At 45.9% G+C, this 21,986-nt stretch overlaps 1 protein-coding gene across 3 annotated transcripts in view; it reads right to left on the reverse strand.

Annotated features, from left to right (window-relative positions):
* The window catches only part of LOC109644816 (zinc fingers and homeoboxes protein 2-like), a 75,629-nt gene extending 55,071 nt beyond the window's left edge, over positions 1-20,558 (reverse strand). Inside the window, exon 1 of one of the 3 annotated variants that reach the window (XM_069516613.1) lies at positions 20,348-20,558. The gene's annotated coding sequence lies outside the window, so the exon portion shown is untranslated. Of the gene's footprint in view, positions 1-19,593; positions 19,738-19,844 lie in introns of those variants that run through there. The other 2 variants (XM_069516612.1, XM_069516614.1) reach the window with 2 other exon arrangements.
* Positions 20,559-21,986: the final 1,428 nt, after the last annotated feature.

A 21,986-nucleotide genomic window follows, 5' to 3' on the forward strand; every position in this document is an offset into this window, starting at 1 on the left:
CCAAAGTCACAGAGACAAATTCCTGTACGTCCTGCACTTCCTGCCGAGGCCGCACTGAGATTGATGCGACAGCGGAGGACGTGGCCTCAATCTATTTTCCTGTCCATACCTCTGCACTGACGCGGCGGCGGCGGCACTCATCTGGATATTTTGCATATCTTAATTAGTGCTTACAAAACATGCAAATGAGCCGTACTTAATTAGCTGTGTGGGTTTTCTCCTTAAGTGGCGGCGGTGGGGGGGGGGTGTCTGTCTGTCTGTCTTTTTGTCCGACCTGATTTGAATCAGTCTATTAAAACAGATTCTTGTTGTATTGACAGAACACGGAGCGGACGCTGCAGGGGCGACGCCAAACAATATCCCCTGATTCCATTTTTTTTTTTTTTTTAATTGTTAAAACTTCACTTATCAGAAATGTTTAATTAGAAATGAACTAAATTGGCCTGTGACGTAACAACAAGCCTTTCACAGCAACACAACGTCAGACACTTTCTTTCGGCCTCTTACTATCGGCGCTCGTTTCACGGCACATTTCCTGTCTTGTTCAAATCGGGGAGTGAATCTTTGAAACGGCTTTTAAAGCCTTTCTCTCAGAGGTCACATCGTTATGAGGCTAGGATGAAAACTGTTGTGTAATGTTTTCTGTGGCTCCGCGTAATGAAGAACACACAACATGTGTCACCTTTAATCCCAAGAGGAGACACGGGGATGGGAAGTTACAGGTTTTATCTCTTAGTCTTAATCCGTCTCCTCTGATTCCCCAGAATTCAGAGAGGATCACTCAGTGGCTGGAATCCTCCTCAGTGAGGAGACGTAGCTGCACTGAGACGTAGCTGCACTGAGACGTAGCTTCACTGAGACGTAGCTTCACTGAGACGTAGCTGCACTGAGACGTAGCTGCACTGAGACGTAGCTGCACTGAGACGTAGCTGCACTGAGACGTAGCTGCACTGAGACGTAGCTGCACTGAGACGTAGCTACGCCGCTGTATTGTGAACGAGTCCGTCAGGCTGGACCAGCTGCCTCCCACTGAACCAACAGGGAATCCTCTCCTGGGCCTCGTGGCGGCGTCGGACTCTCCAGAGGGAGCTCACCTCTGTGGTTCCTGTGAGAATCTTTCGTGGATGAACACAAACCGATGATTCGTCCCTGCTGGCGATTTCAATCATGAAAACCTGAGCTTCAGACAATAAAACTGAGTGATTGCTTATCTCCGAAGGCAAATAAAGTTTTTAATAATGCAGAAGCTGCACCCTATTAAAATTTGGATAGTAAAAAAGGTATTCACCTTGAGCAGCGATACTGGGCTCTGTGCTTCTAACATGCTTCTAACACGCTTCTAACACGCTTCTTACATGTGTGCCATGAGCCTGCAGCCTATAGCTTATATTTGGGATGAGGGAGAAATTAAAAGAAGACAAATCTGGAGTAGGACAGTTTGCTGAATGTCCTCATTCACTGAGCATCATCACATGAATGACACTCTGTGGGTTCTGTCACCAGCGTTTGGAAGCTATAGACCAGGACCTGCTGCAGATCTCGGGTTCTTCACTGTGACGTTCAACAGGAAAAGGGAATCGAACCTCACAGGAACTGGACGGATTTGATGGAGACAATCCTTTTTATTGGAAGATTTTATATTATTGAAGATTTGCTGTTTCCAGACATTTCTCACATTTACTTGAGGTTTCATTATAGAATAAATGCAGAAAACAACACTGCAGCTTCTGGCAGAAGATGAAGACGCTTGTGACAAACTGTATTTCTGAGAAACATTTTCCTCGTCTTGAGTTGTGAACTGTACCGGTTTGTTTGGTTTGTTTGGTTTGTTTGGTTTGTAGCTGTGTGAATTAATTACTGGTCCTTTGCTCCAAAGAGTTCATAACACACACTAGGTTCTGTATAATGAAAACCCATTTGACTTGACCTACAGCCAGCAGCCGGAGGGCATTCTCTCTACAGTGGCTCATGAATCTCTCTCATCCAGATATACAAATTTTGTATGCACAGTTAAAATTTAACAGTGTTTTTACCCAGAAATTTTACTTTTAAATCCATTTTGTTAAAGGCGTCACGACTGGATGATAAAATGTTGAACTAAGGAACGGAATAAACTGCCTGCTTGTTTTTTGGCTTAATGTCAACACATTAGTGGAACTGTGGGGATTTCCACACAACAACAGCGACATGCAGCGAGACAACCAGCTCAGAATTTATACGTGACGAGTGAGAGCGGCTGTGCTGATGCTGGAGTCACAGATAAAGACATGAGACATAACGAGGCCTCGCCCAGAGAACTACGCTCCTTCCTGCCTTGCTCAAGAGCCGCAGGACGTAGAATGATTGTTTCAGTTCGTCCCGTTTCCAGTTTATCTGCTGGAGACGTTCACAGACATGAATCCATTTTATTTTACACAACAAAAGTGTCATTATTTTACATTTGACGTTAATGTTCCATGACTTTCTGTCTTCTATAAGGTTATATTTAGGTTTTACTACCTAACATTGTTGACCCCAGAAAATCTGGATCATTTTAATTTAGATATGAACTGACTCTGGATATTTAACTGCAACTTCCTCTGAGCTCAATATTATTAACATGAATATTACATTATAGAAAGAAGCTGGTCTGACACATGTGAACATGTAGAAAGATGTTTTATATTAAAGTTAGATTTCATGTTTGAATGATTTTGTTCCAATCTCCAGTGAAACACACGTTTGATTCCCGGTGTTTACGTGTGTCTGGTACAAACCTGAAGCTGTGGACGACCCGTCCCTGAGAAGAGGACGAGTCATCAAACAGTTTCAAACAGGAAGAGGAAAGATTCAGATTCAAAATACCAGTGGGTTTTATAAGAAGAGAGAAACGAAGAGTAAACACAGAGACACAGGATTCAACTTCCAACTTCAATTAATCGGGTCATCCCAATGAGGTTAATAGTTTTGTTTAGAAAAACCAAATTAGAATCTATGTAGTATAATGCTTCTTTCTTAAATCTATTATAGAACTAGAATGTCACTGAGCAGAGCATCTCCACCAACACACTTCTGATCAAACCACAATTAAATCCTCAACATCTGGATTTTTATTTGGATCTTCCCCAAAATCACAAACACTCATAAACGCCAGTCCTCGTCTTCATCAGATCCCTGAACTCTTCTCTGACGGCAGCTCGTGAACGTGTTCGTGAGCGTAAAGAATCCAGGTGAACCTGATTCCACCAATGTCTTTTTACAAACACGATGCGGCCGTTTCAATTTAATATCAACGCCACTGACCGCCGCGGCTTCACAAACACGATTTCATTACTGATCTGTTATTGACGCCACAGAGCTCGTGTTGGTGAGGACTCAATATGTCACGATGACCGGTGCTCGACCGAGCTCATAACACGACGAGCTGAGGAAAGACTGGGGGGGGGGGGGCTTTCTTCTGCTGAGAGAGTAATAAAAGAGAAAAGAAGAGCTGAGACTGATCCGGACACACACACACACACACACCCACACACACCATGAACAGTATCTACATTACTTTTACAGTTTATCGGTTGAGGACCATGGGGGGGGGGGGGGGGCTGGAGGCAGCAGATCCCAGCTGACTGGTCGAGAGGCGGGTGAGACAGTCAGAGACAAAGACTGAATTAATGGTGTGTTTAGACTGTGAGCCAGATAACATCCCTGTAACCACGGTAACTATGGTGTCGGTTCTGCAGTACCAGTTCATGCTGGACTCACATGACGTAGACGTGCACGTTACATGACGTAGACGTGCACGTTACATGACGTAGACGCTGTGAGGCCGAGAGAAGAACTTTGTGTTTGTAACTTGGAGCAAGAAGAAGAGAATCAATGAAACGAACAGCACCATGGACGCTTCAGAAATCTGCCACATTAGCTTTTAAAGGTTTCTGTTTGTCTAAAAGGTAAAAATCAGGTCAATCACATCATAAAACCCAGATAAAGTCCAACTCAGTCCAGAGACGTTTCACAGACTGACACAGATTAAACTGAATTAAATCAACTTTATTAGAATGATTTGGGCCTGAAGCTGAGATGCTTTTAGACCTTTAGAACACAGGATGTAAAAACCATGAGCTCAGAACAAACTGAGCCTCAGGTCTCATCCTACCAGGGAAAGCACGTCACCTGTCAGAGACGGCAGCGCCACACATTCCGGCACATTTGGCGTTGCCTCAGTGGTTACGGCAGCTGTGGCGGGGTTCAAACTCCAGCTCCGCCTGACTAATGAGGGAACAAACAGCCTCTAATAGGCCTGTGAATGTGTAAACAGACTAATGCGGCTGGTTGAAGTCGGTCTGGTGCAATGTGGTGCAGCCCAAGAGGCTGTTACCGACCAATTACAGCAGAGCCGAGGAGGGGGGGGGGGGTCTGAACATGCTCAGTGTGGCTCTGGTGAGGGGGTGTGGTGCTGGGAGTGGATGGATGTTTGACTGCGCTCCTGCTCCTCCTCCTCCTCCTCCTCCTCCTCCTCCTCGGGGATCACACATTGTTTGTACTGTATTTTTGCACCACATGACTTGCAGATTTTTTTTTCTCTTTTTGAACATTTTTCTCTCTCCCCCCCCCCCCTCCCTCCCTCCCCCTCCCCCTCCCTCCCCCCTCTAGCTGTGTGAGCACCGCTCTCGCCAGGCAGGAAAGGCAAAACAGCTGTGGCAATGCCGAGCCGTTCCCTATTAACCGAGGAATTATGCAAGCAGGAAATTCAAATAAGATGCAGATGAGTGGAGGAGCCGGGCTCCAACCAAATACCTCTCTGCCCAACCAGGAAAAAAGAAACCTGATCCGACCGCAGCCGAACTCCACAGACGACTTCAGAGTCCGGCAACTTCTCACCATTTAACTTCCCCACAGTTCAAATCAGCCACGGCTCCGACATCGACTGCAAACACCTCCTGGTATATAAATATATATACTGTATATATGTATATATACTGTATGTATATATTATATATATATATATTATAAATATATAACATGGAGGGGTCGGCTACTCCGTGTTAAGAGATGGGACATGGACCCAACTAGAAAAAATGATGTTTGAATCAGTTGAGACCAGGTTGAGACAAAATGATTGACAGCTGACACTGACTCCTGATTGGTCCAGAGCATGTATGGGCGGGACCTGGATTCCACGGCTCCACTTCACGATCACTGCACCATCTATATTTAGCATGTTAGCATGCTAACACCTGCTGATGGCTGACAGGGATGTCATTGGTTCTACAGATGTTTGTTCCAAATTGTGGGAGCAATAAAAACATCTGGCCTGATGATGGCGCTAGAGCAAATAGTCGTCATCACCACAGACAGAAGTGTTGTTGCTCTGCAGCATCACTGAGGTCACTTCCTGCCTTCATCCACTCGTCTCCACTTTTGTCACATTTGATGTTTCAGAGTCTGTTCGTTCACCCAACCTGAGATTGTCGAGCTTCGCCCGTCGGCATCAAGCGTCATCGGTGACTGAACCCAAACATGTCGCCGCTCTGAAAGCGTTTCCCTGCAGGAGAGCGTTCTGACTGAAGTTTAAGTTTGCAAATGTTCATTCTGTTTTGCCGCACGTTGCCAGATGGTGCGAGGCGTGAAAGGCAGATGGTAAAGAGACGTTCCACGTGTTAATCGTCTGCAGAGAGGAGACGGACGAGGCCGGGACGTAACGACGATGGGAAGTGAGCTGAATCTAAAAATAGTCACACGTCTCCAGCAAAGTTCCATTTGTTGTTAATTAAATCAAAATATCTTTAAAAAAGAAAATCGGAAATTATTTTTAGTATTTGTTCATTAAATGTAAAATTGGTTTCATGTTGCTGAGAGATGCTTCACTGCTGAAACTAACTTCAGCCAAAACCTAAACCTGCGATCTGTGTCTTTGGTTCACAATCGTAAAGATAAAACTTGAAATATCTTCATCATATTTACGACATGTGACTTTTAACCGACTGCAGGAAGTTTAGCTCAGACCATCAGGTGACGTTTCTCCAAACATTAACATGTGTGTAAACCTTATTTAAATATATTTTAAATGAATATCACATGATCACAGAACAATAAAGTGATGCAACCCCTCTGGTCCCACTGGATTATCAGGAATGATTAACTCCATATTAACATTTCAATCCTGTTAGTGGTTTATCGAATTCCTACATTTGAGTGTGATGCCGAAGGTTTTCTTCAGAGACGTCACAGACTCTCTGACTCCTCTCTGATACCTCTGGGACTCTGTTGCTGAGAAACAAGAAATGAATAACCTGTCTGTAATTGAATTTGTATGCAATAAATAAGCTGGAATCTAAACATGAGTGGACGGCGCAGCCTTAATCCAACATTTCATCAGTTCTGCCAATCCAAACATGCACATGAGTCGTAGGAGGAAGCTCCATGAGGCAGCATTCTGTGTTTCACACTCTCTCTCCGAACCTTAACCTCCTCAGAGCTTCTTCTCTCGCTGATGGATTTGGTTTCCCGGCTCCTGCCCCGTTACAAACCCTGTGAGAGTCTCTGCATTGTGACATTAAAAAAGCAGCCGGCGTCCCAGATGACACAGCCGACTGACCTGACTTATCTTTATCATTCTCCCCTGTAGGATGAAGTGGAGTCTAATAATAGCGTGTTGGCCTATAGCCGCACATTCGGCCTGGTTTTGAGGCTGCGCTGCACAGAACGGCAGAACAGAGGGAATCACAATAACAATATTTCCTGGCTCGTATAGTTTAACGATGCTTTTTTATTACGGCAATAATGCAGCGATGCTAATGTGCAGCGCGACAGCTTTAATGTGGCTGCACACGAGCTAACAAGAGCTAATGTGGAGCAATGTCCACGAGCTGCAGGATGATTATCCCACAATGTTGGTGAAAACAGGCAAGACTCAAGACGGACGGACGGACACACACACACACACACACACACACACACACACACACACACACACACACACACACACACACACACACACACACACACACACACACACACACACACACACACACACACTTTAATAGCAGGGTGAGCTCTGATTGGCCGGGTGCAGCAGGGAAAGACGATGCGAAAGCGGCCAATGAGGAGAACGTATCTGTGGTCAGCCTACGGCACTCAGCCAATGAGAACACAGCTCTGACTCCCAGGAGGCGGGGCGTTCGAGCGTTGCCTTCCTTGTTTTGTGTTTTTAGCTCAAACTGGGAGCCACATTCCTGCCGTTCCCCCTGCTCCGTTCCTGGGCTGGTGCCTGGGTTCAATAGGTGAAGCAGGGAACTGTGGGAAAAAAGGAGTGGAGGAGGTGGAGGAGTTAGGGGGAGGAGGGGGAGGGGGGGGGGAAAGATGTGGGACGAATGTGAATGTTTGAAAACCTCAGGGAAAGGTATCCGAGCAGAAATTAATACCAGAGAAGAAGACAGGAATCAGGAGGGCGGAGGGGCTTTTGATTCTCTCACCCCCACATCATGAAACATCAAACAACCACTTCAGTGACTCTCCGTCTGAACCCACATGCGTCCAGACGAGTGTTCCAGCTCCAGATCAGGGACAATCCTCATCACGGGTCCCAAACAAACCAAGACAAACTGGACCCTGAAGACAGTCCGGACACAAAGACCCGATCAACTACAACTTCACATCCGTTTGCTCTGTTGCCGTTAATTCACAAGGGATCAGAACCAAAAGCTTTACAATCACACGGTTCTAAACATTCAAACTTCTGTTTTAGGGCTTCACAGTAGAGTGGTCAGCAACAGACCATTCAAATCCAGCTTTTCAGAACAAATGTCGAGAGTGAAAGTCACAATCTGGTTAAAAAGGGAGAGAGACAGGAAACAAGGAGCAGCAGGTGAGGTTCTGTTCTGCCCGATGAAGGAGAGGAGGCAGAAACCTGAGAGGGGGGGATGACTGAGGAGGAGGAAGTGGAGGATGTGAGGGTACTTCTTGAACAGATGAATTTTCAGCCGCCGACACTCGGAGGAGAGTGACTGTGCTGGAGTGGCAAGGTCATTTCAGTTGTGAGGAGACGGGAGGAAGAGGATTGAAATGATGAAGAAAAGTCGAGTTTTAGAAGCTGGTCACAGACGGAGGAGTCGTCGCTCAGACCTTCAGATTCCGTAGCTCTCACGATTCATCATCTTTTTATTTTCACTAAATGTTGAGATGAATTCCAGAAGGTGTTTCCTTTAGAGCCTCAACAATACATGAATATGACCGATGACAGATTTCTAACAGTGTGTGTGTGTGTGTGTGTGTGTGTGTGTGTGTGTGAGTGTGTGTGTGTGAGAGTGTGTGTGTGTGTGAGTGTGTGTGAGTGTGTGTGTGTGTGTGAGAGTGTGTGTGTGTGTGAGTGTGTGTGAGTGTGTGTGTGTGTGTGAGAGTGTGTGTGTGTGTGTGTGTGTGTGTGTGTGTGTGTGATTACTACTCAAGATTAGTTTCAGATCAAATTATTTTAATCAAGATGTTAAATCTAGAGAATTCTAGATTCTGTTATCTGAGTTTTATAACTAATGTTGGACTGTCAGGTTTTTATTACCTGATCTAGATTAATTAAATCTCACGACACAAAAACATATGAATCAATCGCACACTGGTGAAATCAAACTGGAGCATCAAAGTTAAACAGAAGTTGTGCTTCGTTTGTTTTTGGTGAAAATTAATGACTTCTCCGTCGAGACATTCTCTTCTTCTTCTATCCAAGATCCTGTGGAAGCAGGTTTATCATTCCAGCCCCCCCCCCCCCACCAAGATTACCCTGATGAGGATCTAACCCCACCTCCATTGGAAGGTGCCCAGGAGGATCCTGATCAGATGTTCGAACCGGGGACTCGACTTCTGAGTCTGATCCATCGTTTTTCAGCAAACAAACCTCAGAACCTCAGAATGGGACGTTCTGAGTCTCATCCTGGCTGCTTCACGCTCAGCCACCCCCCCCCACCCCGTGCTCTCTGGAGGTCGCGGTCTGATGACGCCAACAGAACCACATCATCTGCCTTCTGTCGAGCATCAAGTGATTCTACCACCGGGCAACATCGGTTCACTCTGGTTTCAGTCAGATTTCTCTGCTCCGCTTCTGCTCCCGGTGATTTTGTTATGTTGGCAAGGACGCGAGCGTTTCAGGGGTCTGCATGTTCTTCATCTGAATGAAATTAATTTGGCTAGCAAGAGAGCAAAGGGCGGCTGGTGGATTTGAAAAACCATCTGCTGCTGTGACCGGTGGAGAAAGACAGAAGTTCATTTCCTGTCATGGTGATGAGTCAGGCAGAGAAATGGCAGGATGGTGCAAGCCTTGCTCCGCCGCCGGCTAAAAATAGTCCCTGAGGTTCACGCCTTGTCTGCACTTCACCAAAACGTGGAATTTTCTACCACATTAAAAAGTAAAGAAGGAAACTAACGAGCCTGAGTTGGCTGCTCTTTGCCCAAGTTTACACCTCCTCACGTCTCCAGTCTGAAAACATCACACACCACAGACTGGAGGAAAAGACAGTCAAGACAGAATCCTGTCTGTGGTGGACGCGTTTACATTTGTCATCTCTCCAGTGATATTTACACAGAATATAAACAGACGAAGCCGAAATGGGACGAAAATGACAAGGAAACTGTCTTTAAAGTTCAATCGCCGAGTCTGAAGCAAACTCCTCCGAGACGACACACGGCAGCTTCCAGCCACAGGAAGAAAAAACAAATCTCTCAAGAATGTTTTAAACAATAAAGTCGTTAAATCACGTGAATTACGCTGAAAATGACAAACTATTACAGTAAAGCTGTTACTCATCAAGGAGACAGAAGTCGTAACATTATGACAATAAAGTTTTAATTGAAAATAAACTCGTAAAATTACCAGAATAAAGTTGTAATTGAGAATCAAGGACAAAAACATTTTTTAGAAAATAAGCAGAAACATTTCGTCGTCCGATAAAGAGACAGTTTGTTGATGGTATAAAACATTTGCTCTTATTTTGAAAGGTTAGTACTTCCTCTGACCATCGATGTCCTGACACACACACACACACACACACACACACACACACACACACACACAGCTCTGCAGGGTGGACTGCTGATGTCACAGCTCCACTCGCAGGTTCAGACAAACACACCACCACACCTGGTTTCTTCATTTCAAATCACAGCTCAGTACTCGTGAGGTACGTGAAGTATGTGAAGTACACGACGTACGTGAAGTATGTGAAGTACACGACGTACATGAAGTATGTGAAGTACACGACGTACATGAAGTATGAGCTGCTGACTTCCACATCTCATTATTCACCAGCTCAGGGATTCAGAGTCCTGATCAGGGATCCTGCAGCTCAGACGGACCCAGAAGAAACCGATCGGGAAACTCGATCGATTGTGGAACTACGACTTTGAGTCCCCTGATGTTATTCCAGTCTTCACGCCAACGTCCCGTCCTAAAGGTGGACGGGACAGTTTGGAAAGTAGAGCAGCGTCCTCAGCGCCTGAAACCGATTCTTTCATGTGAGATGAATGAGCCTCCGTCAGGGAGTATCACATTCAGCACGTTCGGTGTGACGGGGCCTCGGTAGAACAAGGGCTTTGTTGAGAGTGAAGGGAAAATGTGAATAAAGTCGGACCCTTGTTGTTCCGTCCTCATACAACATGTCTCCGCTGCTTTGAAATAAAAACACAATAGAAACAACAGAGAAGAACGATGATGGAAGATTTCAAGGACGAACAAGAAGATAAAGTCCAACCACAGCTCTGGGGTAAAAAATAAGTCTCCGGAGCTTTAACTGGGAAACAACCGACGAGTCCGCCTCACGGTCAGCCATTTTGTTTTCACTTTGCGTCGGCAGTTGCTGGTAAAATGACGGCAAACACCCGAGATCTCATAAATAAAGACGGCATGACTCCCGAAGGTTGGAGCCTCTCACATGTTCTTATCTCGCGGATGTTTGCTCAACGGTTTCTGATCAGTGACGTGATGACATCATGATTGACAGCTGACACTGAGTATTGATGGAGTTGATAATATAAATCACGTTGAGTCGACTGATGTAAAAATCTGGACTTCAGTGTGGTTCTCTTTTCCCGCCTCTCTGCAGTGGCCTCACATATTTGTCTTGTTTTGATTTGAGGGGACTGCTGAGCGTTAGCGGAGGTTACACTCTGCTGGGCGACATTCTGGTTTATTTAGCAAAGCAAGAAGAAACCGCTGCTTTCCTCCTTCCTCCCGAGTGTCTCACCTGAACGAGACTAAAACTACACTTTGATTCTTGGAAACGCTGCTTAAATAGAAACGCTCCTCGGTTTGAAACTGAGCTTTTCTTGTGTCTCGGAGGGCTGCGGCCAAGAAACGACTATTTACACTGTGTGTGTGTGTGTGTGTGTGTTGGAGACTGAGAGCTCCAGATTCCTAAAATTTAGAGAGCAGCAGGAAGCAGGATGAGACTAATTCAATCAGAAACTATAATTCTATTCCAAAATAATTCAAAAATGACATCTATCATACATGAACGATCTTTTTATCATTTCTTCTTCTTCGTCTCTTTTCCTGTCGTTCAGTCAGAGTCCTGCTCCATCTCTTCAGGTCTGAGGAGGCGGAGGAGCTGGGAAACATCTGTTCACCTATTTCTCTCTGCGTTCTCTGAAGAGCAGCTGTTCCTGATGTTTTGGTTCACACTGAATCATGTTATTTAATCTAACGAGCTTAGCTGAGTAATGATATGTAATTATAATGTTATTAGAGTAATAGCTTCCACATTAGACACCAAACGGGGAGGACTGTGTGGCAGGTTGTGCTCTAAAGTCCTGCTACTAAAAACATTTAGTAATTTCATTACAGCATCGTTTCTGCAGATTTAATGATTTTCAATGTTAATGTTAGCGATCGACTTTATTTACACTTATTGATGGGACGTCATTCATGAGACCAGTTACTTGATTTATTGAAATGTATGAAATAATAATAATGTCCAGATTAATGATTTAAATATGTTTTCAGAATTCAGTGTCTTCATTTAAAGAAAACAGCTCCGACACTACGACGAGTCAATAAATTCATATTTTCATGATGAATGAATCTTTCACAGAAAATACAGACAGAATATCTCTGAAATGTTTTTTGACCTTAAGTCAAATCTGAAATTTTATCAAGTGACTGTGACACGAAACAGAGAAGAGCAAACAGGGATTTTTTCCTTTATGACGTCAATGATTATTAGATTATCAACTCGATTTAGTGTCTCAGACAAAATAGTCCCTGTTCAGCGGATTGAGACGCGTGCTGACGTGCTGCTGACAACAAACTGGACAAAGTGCGGTTTCTAATAAATCTAAAAAAAATGTCCACTTTTCCCACAATGCTGTGCGGTATCGCCGGCCGATGGAGATGAAGGTAAACGGAGGTTTTTCACAAAAACCAGTTGTTCAGAAAATTATGGGTTTGTGGTTTTTAGAAAATCAAACAATAAAGTAAAACTGATATAAAACGATATAAAATGATTTATAACCTTGAAGCGTTGCTGCTCAGACACACAGATGTTAAAGTGCTCGTTTGAATCCAGTGAATCTGTGAATGAGATTTCCCGGCCTCACTGTTGACCTGTTCATTCGTGGCAGCAGCTGAGCTCCTCACTTTGTTTCAGAGGAGGAGCTGTCAATCACACACACCATCACAGACACAGCCTCTCGCCTGGAGAGCGTTTTGGTGGCGGCCGCGGACCAGCTGGGCAAACGTGGAAATACCGACACCGGCGTCACCTCCTCTGCCCTGAATACTGCTGGAGTTCTCTTGGGCAGGGCGGCGCCCTCCCCACAGCGGAGAGCAGGATGAGACGGGGCCTGTGGTGTTGCGGGGGACGGCCCCCAGGTGTGAACGTGAGGAAACGCATGAATTTCAATGAGGACGCTGATGAAAAAGAGGAGGGGGGGGGGGGGCGTGCTCAGCGAGCTCTTTCTGGATAAATGAGGGTTTGAAACACGGTTCAAATTAACGATCCAGACACGGGGGGGGGGGGGCTCTCCTGCAAATCACTGTGTTTTTACCTGATGAGCCGCTGGTCACTCATGTGTTGAGTAATTGAGAAACACACGCTGCAGGTTTTAATGAGGAAATAAGCATTCTTCTGTCTCTTCATGAATAAAAATGACTTTCTTAGAGATTTAAAACAAAAATCTAAATAATGTACGCACAACACACACACACACACACACACACACACACTGTCTACTTTTGAAGTGTTTCGCTCTAAATATGGGATGCCCAAAAAAAAGTGGCACCTACTTTCACCAGATGATTGACGGCATGAAACAGAAACCGATTTTTTTTTTTAAGGACGTTCAGTAAATTATGTCAAAATCACACGTTCACACAATCGTCCTGCTGAAATCGAATGAGGGAAATTGTTGTATTTCTCTATTTCTCTTCCCTGGAAATGATATTTCTTTAGTGGAACGTAGAATATTTCACAGCCAGAGTATTTCTTCATGATGTTACATCTGTTGCTGAGTTGTGTTGTTAAATCAAAGATTCAAACCTGCAGAAATCTGAAGTTTAAATCCAACGTTCGGCTTCATATCCTGTTTGTGCCTGAAGAGACAAAAGTGACTTTTTCAGTTTGAAGAACTTTTACATCTTTGTGGGTTTTAACCCTTTATCTGAACCCTTTATCTGAACCCTGGATTTCTAACCCTTTATCAGAACCCTGGATTTCTAACCCTTTATCTGAACCCTGGATCTCTAACCCTTTATCTGAACCCTGGATCTCTAACCCTTTATCTGAACCCTGGATTTCTAACCCTTTATCTGACCTCAGAGACGTCGTGCGTCGTCAGAGAAACAGATTTTTAACGTGAAGCTTCTTTGTTCAGTGTTTTTCCTGGATTGTATTTTCAGATATAATTCAGATAAAAACCTCCTGAACCATCGACGCTGAAGAAAGAAGACTACAACTCCCATCATCCCACACTGCTTCACCACAACACCAGACTCGTTGGGTTTGTGGTGAGATTCATTTGAGACTATTTCTTCGTGGCGTTGGTCTCTGCTGTCGCTGCACAGGTGCAGCTCTGCAAACAAATGAGGTACAAATGACTTTGCCCTAAATGCTCATTAAAATATTTGTGAGTAGGAGTTGAACCACATGATTTAATAATTCCCCAAAGATTTCTGAGGTGTAATAAAAAACCAAATGTCTAATTTAATCTAATGAATGCAAATTGTATTATTCTAGCACTGAAAAGGTTTTCGGTTCACGCCCCCCTTGAATGAGACGATCAATAAATTAATAAAACAATCGTGGCTCGAACACATGCTGCGACATGAACCTTTTATTTGATGGTTTACGTTTTTATTTCCACTACATGTGACATCACGTGACCTCCCACTGCGGCGGGTCAGCCCACTCACCACTGGCGTGGGCGGGGCTGACCTCCGGATCGATGTTAATCTAATTTATTATCCCGGGGGGGGGGGGGGGGGGGGACAACAGTTGCAGCTATAAAAAAAAACAACTGTGCGACGTGTTTGTCGGAGCTGGTTTCAGACGGACTCTTCATCATGAGTAGGACGAGATGTTTGTTTACCAGTCGGGCGGCTCCCTGCAGCGCCGGATGAAAACCTGCGTTCTCTTCTCGCCTCCTGCAGACGACAGCAGCAAAGTCTGACCGTTTTCTTTTCCGTGATACATTAATATTAATTACTTTCCCGAGCTCGAAGCTGACAAGTCGCCACAACTCAGCTCGTTTTATCTCATCTGCAGAAAAATAACTCATTTGCATTTCTCCTGCATTTTATTCTTCCTGTCACTGCGTTTAAGTTCGGTTTCATCCCGGCTCAGTTTGTATTTTTAGGAACACAACAGTCAGATTTACAGTAAACTGAGAGCGGGATGATCCGTTTGACCCGAGCAGAAGTCGACGCTGATATTTTTGGACTGAATCAGCTTTTTTGTGCCAGTGTTCAATCTCCTAAGATCTGTTCTCCACCTGCCAAACATTTCCAACAATTACAAGTGTTCAGAGTCTCCCCAGTTATTCTTGGCAGCAGAATTCACTCCAACTCCATAACTATCACTATTAATAATCCTGTTGTCATAGGAGATCGATATTTTTCAGCAGGATAGATTAAGGTGACGTTTCCATTACACAGGAACAGAGTGAGAGTGATTAATGATACAACGGGAGCAATTAAATCTCCTCCCACAGAAGGAGGCACATCAGATACAGACGCTGTTAAATGATATCGATAGAGACGCTCTAAATAAATCAGGTGCTGATCACAATCGCTCCATCAGTGGTCCTTGACTTCACCGATAAGAAGAACCAGATGTAAAATAGACGAGAGACGCAGATGAATTAGTGATCAGTGTTTTCACCGCCCGGCCTCTGTGTCTGAATACCGACTTAAAAAAATGTCAAAGCTGTAAATAAAAAACGAGCTTTCACACGATTAACGTACAAATCAAACTCGGCTCCTGAGCAACCTTTGGGTCCGGCCCTCGGAGTCTGACATATTCTTTAAGTCTGGTTTTGTTTTCACCAAAGCTTTATTCTCTGAGAAATCAGTGAAAATGTCCAAAAACTTCACAATGTAAAAGAAAAGAAATTCCTCGTTCCGTCGTCACACAAGTTTTCTGCGAATCTGTTCTGTGGTTTTTGTGAGAACATCCGCTGCTCAGTGGTTTTAAAAAGTCCAACAGACAACATCAAACGGGACAGAACAGTTCATCCCGACACTGAAGCCAAACTGGCAAGATGGCTGCAGTAAAGGTCATAACCCCTCCCCCTCCATGTTAGCAGATGGGACATGCAAATTAAAATAAACTGAATAAATGTCTGAAGGTGTTTCAGTGATTTCAGCTCGTGCTCATCTCTCGGATGTTTGTTCAAGTGTTTCTCATCAGTTTGGTTTAATTCGTTATTTGATGATGTAAAAACAGGCGGAGACGTCATGATTGACAGCCGACACTGACTCTTGATTGGTCGAGAGAGAGAGAGAGAGAAACCACGGCTCCACTCTAAATCACTACTGCTCAGACCGACTGTAAATTATGTCACGTTTATGTTTTACTGCAATTTATTAAGTGAATATTTAAATATTTAGAGGAATTTGTCTTTTTTATTCTGTTTTCGTTAAATCCATCTGAAAAAAACACAAGTTTGCAGGAAGATTCATGTTTAGGAGCAAGTTCCATAAAGTCTTTTCACAGCAGGAACAAATGAGCTCATAAAGATTTCACAGCGTTAAATGGAAACAGAACATATGTGAAGAAAAGCAGATTCTGCAGTTTGACATGAGAGAAAAACAGATCGAATCTTTCAAACAGACGTCAAGAAAACAGACACAGAACTAAGAGCTCGTTACATGTGGAGGCGTCCACAGTTACATCTGATCATGTTCACAAAAACTTCACACTCCGAAGCCTCCGACCCTCCCAGTCAACGTGGAAGTCGGGTTTAGTCCAACAGCCGCCGAGCAGTTCTAATACAGCAAGTGTGTGAGTGTGTGTGAGTGAGTACACACACACACACACACACACACACACACACACACACAACCTGACACGCTTGTTCTTTCCCAAACAAACACACACAAACGCAAAGCCCATATGTGTGTGTGTGTGCACAAGATGCAGCTGTCATGCATGCTTTCTGCATGTGCGTGAAATAAATAGCAGTTTGATGGAGCAACAAAGAGTGTGTGTGATTCTGTGTGTGTGTGTGTGTGTGTGTGTGTGTGTGTGTGTGATTCTGTGTGTGTGTGTGTGTGTGTGTGATTCTGTGTGTGTGTGTGTGTGTGTGATTCTGTGTGTGTGTGTGTGTGTGTGTGATTCTGTGTGTGTGTGTGTGTGTGTGTGCGCGCGCTCTGGCTCGTATAGCTTCCATAAACCCTCGTGACTGAAAACCATCGACAGCAACACAAATGCAGAATGGATCTATTTCAAAAACGCCAAAAAGAAAAAAAAACATGTGTCGTTGAGCAATTTCCAGCGATAAAAACCAACGATGTGCAAAATCTAAACAGTGAAATAAAAGCTTGCTACTGCTGGAGCCTGTGTGTGTGTGTGTGTGTGTGTGTGTGTGTGTGTGTGTGTGTATTGGGCTGAAAGGTCAGGTGGCAGCAGCAAATCACAGCTGCATTTCCTTGGAACCCGGCAACATGAGTGTGTGTCAAAAGAAATAGCAGCGTGTCAGAGCAGGAAGAGGAAAAGCGAGAGAAAGTGTGAGTGTGTGTGGAGAAGTCACCGAGCGAGGAAGGGAGAGTGCACCCGAGCTGTGTGTGTGTGTGTGTGTGTGTGTGTGTGTGTGTGTGAGAGTGTGTGTGTTAGAGTGTGTTGGCGTTTGTGACAAATAAATAGCAGCCAGAGAGCAAGCGAGCGTGCTCTGATTTGGAGACTGGCAGCATGACTGACTGATCCCTGCATCCATATCATAGGATTAAAAAGCCTGACACGGCGGCGACACAATGGCAGCAAAAATATGAGACAAAAAAAAAGTCGGTCAATGGGAAATGTGATTAGGAACCAGAACACGCGAGAGAGAGAGAGAGAGATAATATTAAAAAACCTGACACACTTTGAACATACAGGGCAGCAGCTGGGAGGAGGTGGATGTCCACGCTGTCACCGGGCAGTATAGAAAAAAAGGAGGAGGAGGAGGAGGAGGAGGTGCCGCCACCAAATCTGAGCCTCTCCAATGATTTCCCCGAGCCAAGGCAACACTTCAGTCAAAGTCAGGGACAACCTGCCCAAATCCAGTCTGCACACCTGTTCACAAACCTTCCTCCGGCTCGTCCTTCAAACTTCGGCTGCAGAACAAACTCTCTCCATCATGATCGTTGTTAAAGTCCAAACGTTCTGACTCGTGTCACAGGTCGAGCTTCAGCCCGTCTCTGTGTGTATATGGCCCAAACCGGCTGGCTGGCAAGGCACGCCTAATTATTCATGATTTTTATGTAACGAGATTTGGGAAGACAAACTGGGTCGAGCACGAACTGGATGAACTTGGAAAAGAGGGGAAAGTCATCAGAAAGGAATTTATATATACGAAGCAATGACAAATCCTCTCGTGGACACGAACAACAGGCCTGAAGACACCGTGTGCTGCACACGGACCAGGTTAGACTGATCCCACACAAACCAGTTTAAGCTACGCCGAGTGTGTGAACAAACTGAGTCTGTTCCTATTTGAACCGGCATCAAACCAGTTTAACACCAACTGGCACCAAGTCAGCGTGTGTTCACCAAACAACCAGTCGTCGTCTGAGCCAAACCAACGCCACCAGCAGTCAAACTGGTTCAATAACACGTTTCAACAAACTCAACCGTCACTTCTCTCCGTGTCTTCACGCCACACTGGTTTCAATGTAAACGCTCGAGAACCAGACGACTCAGAAATCTCGTTAATTTGATTAAAAACCAAATCGACTGCCGTGTTTCCAGTTTACGACACACGAGCTCAAACTGAGTCTGTTCCCACGTAAACCAGTTTAACCTACTTCAGTTTTTAAATAGAAACAACTGGTTCAACAGAAAAGTGTATTTATATTCAACTATGAACACACACACACACACACACACACACATGAACCGGTGTGACTCCAGTTTAACATTAACTGGTTTCAGATGTTCACTCACCAGAACTACACAAGTGGTTAAACCGAAAAGAGTATTTTTCTATATAACAGCCAACACTTGACAAACTGAGTGTGTTCCCACATGAACCGGTGTGACACCAGTTTAACATTAACTGGCACCAGGTCAGCGTGTGTTCACCGAACAGAACCGGAGCAGCTGAGAGGCACCGAACCAGCGGCTCGGCGGCTCGAACCCGCTTGGTTCCCCGGACTTTGGTGAATGTTCGAGTCGAAGTGTTTCAGACTCTGAACATCTTTTCTGTGAAAAACTGAAAACCACGCAGGCGGAGACGCTTCAGCTCCGACACCCACAGTCCGGATTGTGCCCCGAAAAACAGCCTCAAAAGCCGCTGGAACGTTTCAATCAATCCGTTAAAAGCGGTTAAAAGTGGAAGAGGCAGAGAAAGTGTGTCCAGCCCCGGTGGAAAGGCTCAGATATCGGGCAGCGTGTCTGCGAACAGCCCGCTGACTTCACCTCAGATGACCCAGACTGGCTGTCTGCTAGCTAGCCCCGTTTGAACCGCACGTACAGCGGCAACAACAACACTCACACCGGCGCTGCGATCACTGCCTCCCCGCTGCTGCCGCTGCCCTGACACGGGGGGGGGGGGGGAGAGGGCACACACCGGGGTGGTTTTCAGCGGGGAAGCGGTGACTCGGAGCGGGGCAGACGGGGGAGAGGGAGCCGACCAAAACAAGCGCGTTCCCCCGGCACGAAGCACAACATCCAGCCACGTTCCGCGCCGCTGGTGCGGGTGAAGGCTAAAGCTAAAGCCCTTAGCTCCGCCGTCCGTCATTAGCGGGCTAACGGGCTAACGGCTAGCTGCGCCGGGCTGATTTATTTGTGCACTTTCCCCGGGGGTGGAGGCGCTGGAGGCGGCGAAAGTTGACTACCAGGGAGAATAACGCGAACCGGATGACTAGTCTGACAACTATCCCCCCAAAACACACGCACAGAGCCGCCACGCTGCGAGTAAAGTTCCCTGACAGACACGCACCTCCGGGCTGAGGTGGAGGTTCTCCCGGTGGTTCCCTCTCTGAGCGGCGGTGATGGAGGGACGGAGCCCCGGTGGCCGGTGGCTAACGGCGGCGGCGGCGGCGGCGGCGGCGGCAGCCTGGCCGCGGACACTCTCCCCCCCAGCCAGGCGGCTAGTCTGGCTGCACCCGAGCCGCTTTGATAACTTCACTTGTGCGGTCACTTTGCGGTTCCCCGGAGTTAAACACAGGAGAAGTTCCCCGCGTGTCCTACCTGAGAGCGGGCTCCGGCTGCGGGCGGCGGTGGAGGCGGATTATTCCCAGAGATCCGGAGCGGAGCGGCGCGGGGCGCATATAGCTAGCGCTGGGTACAGTAAAGACTGTAGCATAGCTAACCTAAAGACAGTGCGAACCTGCTCGCTGCTCATAGGGGGGATCGACGACAAAAACCACATGATCTTTTACGTCAGCATACATTTGCATAGGATGCCAAATTTATGTTCGAGTCCAGGTGACGTGCGGATGTACACAAAAGTTTGACGGCGGCGCGGACACGCAGTGGCCGGGGTTGCGGTGGAGGGGCGCGGGGCAGGCTGCAGCCCCTGCACACCCCTCCCCACCCCCCCGCCCCAGAGTCCCCGCGGCCGCCCCGAGCTGCGCCGCTCCGCCGGGGACAGAGCTTCTGCAGCGGGGGGGGGGGGGTGTGAGCAGAGTCCCTCCCGCAGCTCAGCCTCACGCACCGACACTTTATCTGGACTTTGTTCACTGACACTTTACCTGCGGTCACATCCCCGCAGCTCCCGCAGCTCCCGCAGCTGAGCCCGTCACTCTCCTCTGCCGGTCCTCCATGATGCATCAAACCTGACGGTGAACGTCTGAGAAGAAAACGATGTGACCGAACAATGTGCTCCTCTCCTCCAGACACCTGTTTGATCCCGGAGCTGCTGCACGATCCGGGTTTTATTCCTCTGAATTTCACTTGAACTCGAGCTTAGCTTTAATTCATGACACCAACACACACACACACACACGTGACACATGTGACAAGAGAACATGTGAAGTGTGCAGCACAGGAGCAGCACTCTCTGTTGACACTGGACTTCATCATTCAGCCTGTTTATATTGGTTTATTTGACTTATTCGTCATGTTTACTTCACTGCTCCATCTTTGTTGCTGCAACTAGCTCAAGTTCTCCACAGCTGAATTCATGGAGGACAATCTTAACTTAACTTATCTTAACTTATCTTAACTTATCTTATCATCATCTGTACCATAAACATGTTCTATCCATGCATTCAGGGTTCAAACGTGTGCAGCACTGTGACGCTGCATGTCTCTACTTGACGTTGTGTTGAGTTGTGTTGAGTTGTGTTGAGTTGTGTTGAGTTGTGTTTGGTGTCTCTGTATCTCCGCCTGTATTGAACGCAGTTGTTGTGAGACACCTTCCTGCTCGGAGGTGTCCTCACTCTGTCCTCCTCACACTTTCATCACTCTCCTGTTTTCACAATCTGATGAGAAGTTCAAGTGGAAACAGCGAGAAAAGGTGTCAGAGAGCGACATCTACAGGAGCCACTCAGAACTGCACCCCGAGGAAGAACAGTCTTTATGATTTCAATCACTTCGAGAGAGATTGACCTCTGACCTTTAACCTCTGTCCTCATTAGCATCAATAGTAATTACTTTCACTGTGTATTTCAACATATGTATGTCTTTGTTTTACTTGTTTTCAATCAGTATTTTATTCATACATTTTAAGTTTTATTTAACATTTGCAATAGTCTCAAATAATAATCTTTTTTTTATTTTAAGTTTGCTTCGTCTGTAGTCCTGCGTCAGTCGTCTGCAGAACTCATTGAGTTGCCCTCACCAGAGTGAAAGCTGCTGTCAAAGGAGTCAGTAGTTTCCAGCTGCAGTCCAACGTTGGGACTTAACCGTTGTGTCTACACGAGAGACGACGTCTCTCCTCAGTAAACCCACGAGTCTAACGAGGTTTTTATCGACGGTTTCATTTGACTAGTGAATCAGCATTAATTGCTCGGGAAGTGAACGCTGTAATTTCCATGTTTTTGTGGATAAACCTTGTGAAACGTTGGACTAGCGTCGGCTCTGCAGGTGTTTTCACATCATCTGCAGTAAATCACATCCTGACGTAACCCCCCCCCCCCCACACACACACACACACAGCTCAGATCTTGTGTATCTCGTGTTCTGACCCTCGCCAGCAGCAGCTTTTCATGCTCCGAACCAGACGTCTGCGACGAGCTGCCAGTGAGTTTCTTCAAAGTCAAATTCACTGGAGAAGCTGCTTATTGAGTAAACTAATTATTTTCTAATCTCACCACACACGTCTTTAATCTGATGCATTTAGGGACCCGTCAGTAAAAATAACACCGGCCCTTCACAGACAGATTGACG

Source organism: Paralichthys olivaceus, chromosome 20 (genome assembly GCF_024713975.1).
Source record: "Paralichthys olivaceus isolate ysfri-2021 chromosome 20, ASM2471397v2, whole genome shotgun sequence".
Taxonomy (NCBI): domain Eukaryota; kingdom Metazoa; phylum Chordata; class Actinopteri; order Pleuronectiformes; family Paralichthyidae; genus Paralichthys; species Paralichthys olivaceus.